Raw genomic sequence first — 10,066 nt, forward strand, 5'->3', positions numbered from 1 at the left:
CATTCCTAGAGACATATAAACTGCCAAAACTGAAACAGGAAGAAATAGAAAAGCTGAACAGACCCATAATCAGCAAAGAAATTGAATGAGTAATCAAAAAGCTCCCAACAAACAAAAGCCCAGGGCCAGATGGCTTCCCAGGGGAATTCTACCAAACATTTAAAGAAGAATTAATACCTTTTCTTCTGAAGCTGTTTCAAAAAACTGAAATGGCAGGAAAACTTCCAAACGCATTCTATGAGGCCAACACTACCCTGATCCCACAACCAAAGACCCGACCAAAAAGGAGAATTAAAGAGAAATATCCCTGATGAACATGGATGCAAAAATGCTCACCAAGATACTGGCTAATAGGATCCAATAGTACATTGAAAGGATTATTCGTCACTACCCAGTGGGATTTATTCCTGGGCTGCAAGTGTGGTTCAACATCCACAAGTCAATCAGTGTGATACACCACATTAATAAAAGAAAGGACAAGAACCATATGATCCTCTCAATAGATGCAGAAAAAGCATATGACAAAATACAGCATCCTTTCTTGATAAAACCTCTCTGCAGTGTAAGGATAGAAGGAACATACCTCAATATCATAAAAGCCAAATACAAAAAACCCACAGCAAATATCATTCTCAATGGGGAAAAATCGAGAGCTTCCCCCCTAAGGTCAGAGAGCATGACAGGGATGTCCACTCTCACCACTGTTGTTCAACATAGTACTAGACTCCTAGTCTCAGCAATAAGACAACAAAAAGAAAGAAAAGGCATCCAAGTCGGCAAAGAAGTGAAACTTTCACTCTTTGCAGATGACATGATACTCTATGTAGAAAACCCAAAGACTCCACCCCAAAATTGCTAGAACTGATACAGGAGTTCAGCAAAATTGCAGGATATAAAATCAATGCACAGAAATCAGTTGCATTTCTATACCCTAACAATGAAGCAGAAGAAAGAGAAATCAAGAAATCAATCCCATTTACAATTGCACCAAAAGCTGTAAGATACCTAAGAATAAACCTAACCAAAGAGGTAAAGGATCTGTACTCTGAAAAACTATAGAACACTTATGAAAGAAACTGAGGAATACACGAGGAAATGGAAAAACATTCCATGCTCATGGACTGGAAGAACAAATATTGTTAAAATGTCTATGCTAGGGGCGCCTGGGTGGCTCAGTCGTTAAGTGTCTGCCTTTGGCTCAGGTCATGATCCCAGGGTCCCGGGATCGAGCCCTGCATTGGGCTCCCTGCTCAGCAGGAAGCCTGCTTCTCCCTCTCCCACTCTCCCTGCTTGTGTTTCCTCTCTTGCTGTGTCTCTCTCTGTCAAATAAATAAAATCTTAAAAAAAAAATGTCTGTGCTATCTAAAGTAATCTACACATTCAATGAAATCCCTATCAAAATACCATCAGCATTTTTCACAGAGCTGGAACAAACAAACCTAAAATTTGTATGGAACCAGAGAAGACCTTGTATAGCCACAGGAATGTCAAAAAAGAAAACCCAAACTGGCAGCATCACAATTCTGGACTTCAGCTGTATTACAAAGCTGTAATCATCAAGAAAATACGGTACCAGCACAAGAACAGACACATAGATCAATGGAACAGAATAGAGAACCTAGTTATGGACCCTCAACTCTATGGTCAACTAATCTTTCACAAAGCAGGAAAGAATATCCAATGGAAAAAAGACAGTCTCTTCAACAAGTGGTGTTGGGAAAATTGGACAGCCACATGCAGAAGAATGAAACTGGACCACTTTCTTACACCATACACAAAGATAAACTCAAAATGGATGAAAGACCTAAATGTGAGGCAGGAATTCATCAAAATCCTAGAAGAGAACACAGGCAGCAACCTCTTTGATCTCAGCTGCATCAACTTCTTGCTAGACACATCTCCAAAGGGAAGAGAAACAAAAGCAAAAAGGAATTATTGGGACTTTGTCAAGATAAAAAGCTTCTGCACAGCAAAGGAAACAGTCAACAAAACTGAAAGGCAACCTATAGAATGGGAGAAGATATTTGCAAATGTCTTACCAGGTAAAGGGCTAGTATACAAAGTTGATAAAGAACTTATCAAACTCAACACCCCCCAAAAAAATCCAGTCAAGAAATGGGCAGAGACATGAACAGACATTTCTCCAAAGACATCCAAACAGCCAACAGACACATGAAAAGATGCTCAACATTCCCAGGCATGAGGGAAATCCAAATCAAAACCACAATGAGATACCGCCTCACACTAGTCAGAATGGCTAAAATTAACAAGACAGGAAACAACAAATGTTGGCAAGGATGCAGAGAAAAGGGAACACTCTTACACTGGTGGCAGGAATGCAAGCTGGTATGGCCCCTCTGGAAAACAGTATGGAGGTTCCTCAAAAAGTTAAAAATAGAGATACCCTATGACCCAGCAATTGCACTACTAGGTATTTACCCTGAAGGATACAAACATAGTGATCCGAAGGGGCACCTGCACCCCAATGTTTATAGCAGCAATGTCCACAAAAGCCAAACTATGGAAGGAGCCCAGATGTCCACTGACAGATGAATGGATAAAGAAGATGTGGCATGTATATACAATGGAATATTACTCAGCCATCAAAAAACGAAATCTTGTCATTTGCAATGACGTGGATGGAACTAGAGGGTATTATGCTAAGGGAAGTAAGTCAGCCAGAGAGACAAATACCATATGATTTCACTCATATGTGGAATTTAAGAAACAAAACAGATGAACATAGGGGAAGGGAAAGAAAAATAAAATAAGATGAAATCAGAGAGGGAAGCAAACCATAAGAGATGCTGAACTCTAGGAAACAAAGTGAGGTTTGCTGGAGGGGAAGTGGGTAGGGGGATGGGGTAACTGGGTGATGGGCATTAAGGAGGGCAGTTGATGTAATGAGCACTGGGTGTTATATGCAACCGATGAATCACTAAAGTCTACCTCTGAAACTAATAAAAAAATAAAAAGAAATTTAAAAAAGTATAGGAGAATGAAAGACTTTCTCAGACAAACAAAAACTGAGGGAATTCAATCACCAGCAGTTATCTCCTGCAATAAATATTAAATGAAGCTTTTCAGGGAGAAGAAAATAATATATATCAGAAACTTGGGTCTCCAGAGGAGAAGGGCATCAGAAAAGGAATAAATAAAGGTAAAAAATATTTTAAGTGTTCTTATTCTTAATTGTTCTAAAAAATAATAGTTTTAAGTAATAAAAGTAACAATGTGATGGGTAATTACAACATATAAAAAATTTAATGACTGGAAGAAAAATCATAGGGGATTAGAGGAAAGAATTGGGAATATTCTGTTATAAGGTTTATGCACCACATGTGAGGCAGAATAGTCTTATTTGGAGGTGGGCTCAGATTAGTAAAAAATACATATATCACAAACTCTGGGCAAGCACTAAAGAAGACTTAAAAAAGTATAATGAAATTTTAAGAAAGGAGATAAAATGGAATCATATAAAATGCACAATTAAAACAAGAGAAGGCAGAAAAAGAGGGGGAAGTAAATAAAGAAATGTAACATATGGACATATTAACAAAAATGGTAAATATTAATCTAAAAATATCAATAGTCACTTTATATATGAATGGCCTAAATATACCAATTAAAAAAAGATTGTCAGTGTGAACTTAAAAAACAAAGATCCAACTTTGTTTTCTCTAAGAAAGTGATTTAAACCTTCCCTGACACAAGGAGTTTAAACACAACATCGAATAACTTTTGGCTGACCACTAATATATATTTGTCTAATTGACCCCAAGGAAGCTAGTCTTTAAAGTAAAAAAAAAAAAAAAAAAAAAATAAGAATAACAACAACAACAACAACAAAATTGAGTAGAGGCATCAGAGGCTACATAATGCAGGGAAGGCCAGACAGCAGTAGAATGGCTTATGCAAAATACTAAAAGAAAAAAAAAGCCCTGTCCTATATCCAGCAACTATCCACCAAAAACTAAGGTAAAATAAAGAAATTACACAACACACAAAGAGAATTCATTGCTAGCAGACCTATCTTACAAAAAATACTAAAGGAAGCCCTTAGTCTAAAAAGAAATACCAGTTGGTAACTTGAATCCACATGAAGAAATAAACAGCACTAGTAAAGGTATTTATGCAAGTAAACATAAAAGAGAATATACATCATTTTTTCTTTTTTCTTTTAAAGAGCAACTACATAAAACAATAATTTAAAAACTATATTGTTGGGCTTGCAATATACTAAGATGTAAATCATATTACATTAATAGGACAAAGGATGGAGGAGCAAAGCTTCCCTGTGTTACTGGAATTAAATGATTATTAATCTAAAGTAGATTATATTACGTTGACATACATATTGTAATTCCCAGGGTAGTTAATAAAAAATAACTCCAGAAATTACAGTAAAAAAACATCAAAAGTTCAATCACAATAAGTTAACTTAATTACAGTAATTTTAATTATGATAAATATAAATAGATCAAACAGTCCAATCAAAAGACAAAGACTGTGAGACTGGATAAAAGAACAGAATCCAAGTATACACCATCTACATTATACCCAGTTTAGATGTGAAGAAATAAATAGGTTGAAAGACTAAAAGGGTGAAAAAGATGTATACAATGCAAATGGCAACCATAAAAGAGTTGAAGTAGTTATGCTTAGAAAAAGAAGGATATTTCATAATGATGGAAGAAGGGTCAATTCATCAGAAACACATAATAAGCAGAAACATGTGTAAAATACACATCTAACAAAAAACTCTTCTTAACTCATTCTATGAGACTGGTATCTTACATCAAACAAGACAAATACATCTTAAGGGAAGAAATTGCACTACCATGCAATGTCTCGAATGAATATAGATGCAAAATTCCTCAACAAAATGTCAGCAAACCAAACCCACCAATACAGGCATAGGCATTTTATTGCACTTCTCTTTATTGTGCTTCACAGATACTGCATTTTTTTAAAAACAAATTGAAGGTTTGTGGCAAACCCTGCATTAAGCAAGTCTATCGGTGCCATTTTTCCAACAGCATTTGTTCACTTCATGTCTCTGTGTCACTCACAATAGTTCAGACTTTTTCATTATTATTTTTTATAGTGATCTGTGATCAGTGATCTTTGATGTTACTATTGTAATTGTTTTGGGACACCATGAACTGTACCCATAGAAGACAGTGAATGTAATAAATGCGTGTTCTGACTGCTTCACTGACCAACCATTCCCCCATCTCTCTCACTTTGGACCTCCCTACTCCCTGAGACACAACAATACTGAAATTAGGCTTATTAATAACCCTACAATGGCTTCTAAGTGCTCAAGTGAAAGGAAGAGTTGTGTGTCTCTCACTTTAAATCAAGAGCTAGAAATGATTGAGCTTAGTGAGGAAGGCATGTTGAAAGCTGAGACAGGCAGAAAGTTAGGCCTCTTGTGCCAAACAGATACCAAGTTGTGAAGGCAAAGGAAAAGTTCTCGAAGGACATTGCAAGTGCCACTCCAGTGAACACACAAATGATAAGAAAGCAAAACAGCCTTATTGCTGATATGGAGAAAGTTGCAGTCATCTTGGAAGATGATCAAACCAGCCACAACATTCCCTTAAGCCAAAGCCTAACCCAGAGCTAGGCCCTAATGCTCTTCAGTTCTGTAAAGGCTGAGGGAAGTGAGAAGGCTGCAGAGGAAAAGTGTGAAGCTAGTAGAGTTTGGTTCATGAGGTTGAAGGAAAGAAGCCATTTCCATAACATCCAAGTGCAAGGTGAAGCAACTAGGGCTGATGCAGAAGCTGCAGCAAGGTATCAGGAAGATTGAGCTCAGAGAATTAACAAAGGTGGCTACACTAAACAACAGATTTTCAATGTAGATGGAACAGCAATTCCATTCCTAGATATATACTTAAGAGAACTGAAAACATGTCCGAAACTTGTGCATGAATGCCCAGAGCAGCCTTCTTCACAACTCCCAAAAGGTGGGAATAAACCAAATGTATATAAACTGATAAATGAATAAATAAAATGTAGCATATACATACAGTAGCACATTATCCAGCCATGAAAAGTAAAGAAGTACTGATTCATACTACAATATGAATGAACCTTGAAAACATCATGCTAAGAAGCAAGTTGCAAAAGACCATACACTGTATGATTCCATTTATGTGAAATGTCCAAGAATAGGAAATCCATGGACACATAAAAGGATTACATTGCCCAACCCTAGGGGTAGTAATAAGGATTAACTGCAAATGGGCAAGGGAGATGTTATTGAGGTGATGGAAATGTCAAAAATTGGATTACAGTGATGTTTGTGACCTCAATAAATTTACTAAAAATCCTTGAAGTTTACACTTAAAATGGGTCAATTTTCCGGTATATAAATTATACCTTAATACAATTTTTTTTTTCCTATTTTGCCCATCTCCCCCACCTCCCCTCTGGCGACCACCAGTTTGTTCTGCATTTAATAGTCTGTTTGTTTTTGTGTTTGTTGTTTTTTTTTTTTTTTTAGATTCCACATATAAGTGAAATTATATGGTCCTTGTTTTTCTCTGCCCAACTTATTTCACTTAACACCATACCCTCTAGGTCCATCCATGTTGTCTCAATACAAGAAATTTTAAAGACACTCTGGGCAGTAGAGAAAAGAGAAGAAAACAAAGAGAGAGAAAGTTCCTCTTTTTCACAGCCTATCAAGGATCATAGAGAGCTCACTGGGTGTTGCTGATGCTGTGGTGATGACAGGAGTGTCGGTTTTCCCATGAGGGCTGAGGGTCAAGCAATGATTCGGATCTTTTAAAACAAAAAAGTTTTTTAAATGACCAAATAAGTAAGCCACGGAGCTGAAAAGTGCAGCATAGGGAATATAGTCAATACTATTTTAATAACATTGCGTGTTGACAGATGGTGACTCCACTTATCTTGCTGAGTACTGAGTGAAGTATAGAATTGTCGAATCAATATGCTGTACACTTGAAACGAACATAACATTGTATATCAATTACACTTCAATGATAAATAAAAAACTTTAAATAAATGAACAAAAAACAATGCTGCTGGCTCAAAATTTGGAGTAGCAATGGGGGCAAAGAGAAGTGGATAGGTTTAAAAATATTCAGGAAGCAGAAGTGGCAAGATTTTGAATTGATTCTATATTGGGAATCAGGAAGAGAGAAGATGGCTCCGACTTAGCATGCCTAAAGTGGAATTCCTGTTCTCCTCCCAAACTTACTGTCTTCCTTTGCTGCTAATCTCAGTGAGTGGATCAGCATGCTGGCACAGAGTAAGCGTTCATTGATTGTCTTTGGAGTGAAAGGATAAATGAATAGAGTAGAAATACAGCCAAATAAAGCATTCACCAGTGCCTGCCAAACAGCCAGTCCTAAACTCACCCTCAAGGTCGGCTCAGCAGAAGTCTATCACAATTTCCCTCTCACTCTATCAACCGTCTGGAAAATCACCAGGTCCCATGTCCAGAAGAACATCCACCCTCCTATCAGGCAGTCCTTGCCTAGAACCTGCAGGTGTGCACAGACCCGGTTTTGCCAAGAGCCTCTTATTCTGTAAATTCTTTGCATGAGGGCAGTGGCAGATTGTACAGCCCACGTGAGCACAGAGGACGTTTGGTGTTGTAGAAACAGGGTCACAGTGGGCACCCAACTGGTGGGTCTATGTTCACTTTGGCTTCAATCACAAAGAGACTCTTCATACCAAAGAGGTTTATTAATCCAGCCCTCCCCCCACCCTCATCCTGGCAGGCAAAAAATACAACTGCCAGAAACACTACAGACACCAAGTGTTAGTCTGGCTATTTTATTGCTTCTCCCAAGGCTGACAAGCAGAGATACAGAACTGCTTGTGGTTTCTGCTACAGATACCAAAACCAGGAAGTGATCTGTCCCAGTGCAGATTTCCCAGAAATAAGAATGACATGGGGCATGCAAAGGATGCCCCCCCGGACTCCACGAACCCAGCGAAGATTCCCTTCATCATACTAGTTACCAGGTAGAGTATAACCCATTTAAGTCTGATGACAAATAAACACATTCACCTCTCATGGTTGTGAAGATTACCACTGTAAGCAGTTCCATAATGAGGTGGAATTGGAATGACACAATGTTGGTCCATAGTGTTGATAATTCTTTGTCTTTATAGTTAGTGTAAAATAAACTGTATGTAATTTTTACTATAGTGCTTCCTGAAAGGGCAATACCAGCTAAGAAAAAACTCTGTAAGAGTGCTATTGGGAATGGATTATGCAAGTGTTCCTACATATGAAAGCTGAAGTTTTTCTTTCAGCGATTGGTTAACAGTTAAATTACCCAAGGCTTTTATGATGAAACTTTTGCTGGGCAGTGTACTATGTTCATTGAACACATAATGTTTTGGTCAATCATCTGGTTAAAATCTTTAACAGTAAAGCATTCACAAAAGCATTCTTCAGAGCTGACATTCAACTAAGGCACTGAATGAACGTTTTTTCCAGCTTTCGGGTCAGTTAGTAGTTAAAAATGTTTGAAAGGTTTTTCAGAGTTGTTTTAGTAATGGAGAGCACTTCCTCGACTAACTTTTCCAATGCCCTGCCCGGTTACTCCCGACTCTTGCTAGGCATTCTTGCTCAGGAGGGGCAGACAAAGGGTAAAATCTGGGCAGAGAACACCAGTGGATATTAGAACGAAAGAGAGTCAGTGCTGCAAGGTCTTGCGGACAGCCGAGTTCCACCTTCCGAAACTCCACCGCCAAGCAGTGAAGCTTGAACAGGTTAGGCACTCTCTGGAAAGCTAGACACCAAGTCAGTGACGGACCCAGGGCGGGGAAGTCCGATCGAGTTTGAAACAATGTACGCTGGGCGTCAGTCCCAACGCGAGCTCGCTCCGGCTCCTCCGGCTCTTCCCGAGCGCTAGGCCCATCTGGCCCTGCACTGATCTCCAGGCCGACTCCGCCGCGCAACTGGCATAAACCGTGACGACAGCCCTGCGGCAAGGCACGAGTGGCCTTCTCCTCTACAGGGGTGAAGGTAAGTACCACCGCCCTGGGGCTGAGCAGACGCGGTGGGAGCCGTCCCCCTCGCCCCCGCGCCAGGCCTTAAAGCGAGCGTCTGGGCAAAACCCAACCACCGCACCCACCAAAGGCCCCCCTTCCCGATCCATGGGGCTGGACCCACCTGTGCTGGAGGTCGCGACTCCCAACTCAGCAAAACGGGAGGAACTGTAAGCAAAGAGAGCCTTGGGAGGCCGCCTTGCGCCCGCCTTTTGCTTTTTCCCAGAGCCTATCGGCCCCGGGCTCCCCTCCCCCAGTCCGTTCGGGCCCCGCAGCCTAGAGGCCCCGCCCCACTTCTTCCGGGCCTGTGCGGTGGGCGCCCTGTGCGCCCTGGACCGAAGCCGCTGCCGGGGCGTGCTAGAACCTCTGCTTCAGAAGGGTCGCGATGGGGTGCTCTGGTCCACAGGTTCTAGCACGCCCCGGCAGGAAAATAGACCCGTACAAATACACTGCGTGTGACACCTGGGTCTCCTTGTTTGCCTCTTCAGTGCTCCTCCGGAGTCTTCCCCCTTACGAGGTTGCTTATTGAGGTTTTCTGGAACAAACCTAATTATAATTGCTTATTGAGGTTTTCTGGAACAAAAATTCTTCCACTTCCTTGCACCACTTTCTTGAACTTAAGTCACATACTACTCACTGCTGGACTCCCACCAATTCACTTGAGCTATTTGAATCCAGAGTCCACATACAGTGCTTAGAACAGTGAACATTACTAGAAGGGAACGAGTCATTAGGAATGCACATCCTGTGCATGTAAAAATTCAAGAACAACACATATTACAAAAAGGACCAAAAAGTACAATGGAATTCCAGGATAGAGGGGAAAAAAATCTAGAGCAAGAACAAACAAATATAATGTACAGACATTGAAAAATGGGAAACAGCAGTACTGCAGTTATTAGAGATGAAAAATGATTGGTCTAATGTCAGACGGTGATGATAAAGGAAACGGTGTGTAGAAGTCAGGATCAACAAAACAAGCAAATGCCTTCATACTTTTGCCTTGGAATTCTTTCTGTCATACGCT

At 40.0% G+C, this 10,066-nt stretch overlaps 1 protein-coding gene across 3 annotated transcripts in view; it reads right to left on the minus strand.

Moving 5' to 3' along the window:
* TMLHE (trimethyllysine hydroxylase, epsilon) overlaps positions 1-9,316 on the minus strand; it is a 114,749-nt gene extending 105,433 nt beyond the window's left edge. For all 3 annotated transcript variants that reach the window (XM_045884793.3, XM_045884785.3, XM_054509750.2), the window contains exon 1: positions 9,164-9,316. The gene's annotated coding sequence lies outside the window, so the exon portion shown is untranslated. The remainder of the gene's footprint in view (positions 1-9,163) is intronic.
* Positions 9,317-10,066: the final 750 nt, after the last annotated feature.

Source organism: Mirounga angustirostris, unplaced genomic scaffold, assembly GCF_029215605.1.
Source record: "Mirounga angustirostris isolate CCGP_5_RB_7025 unplaced genomic scaffold, mMirAng1.0.hap1 SCAF_11, whole genome shotgun sequence".
Classification (NCBI taxonomy): domain Eukaryota; kingdom Metazoa; phylum Chordata; class Mammalia; order Carnivora; family Phocidae; genus Mirounga; species Mirounga angustirostris.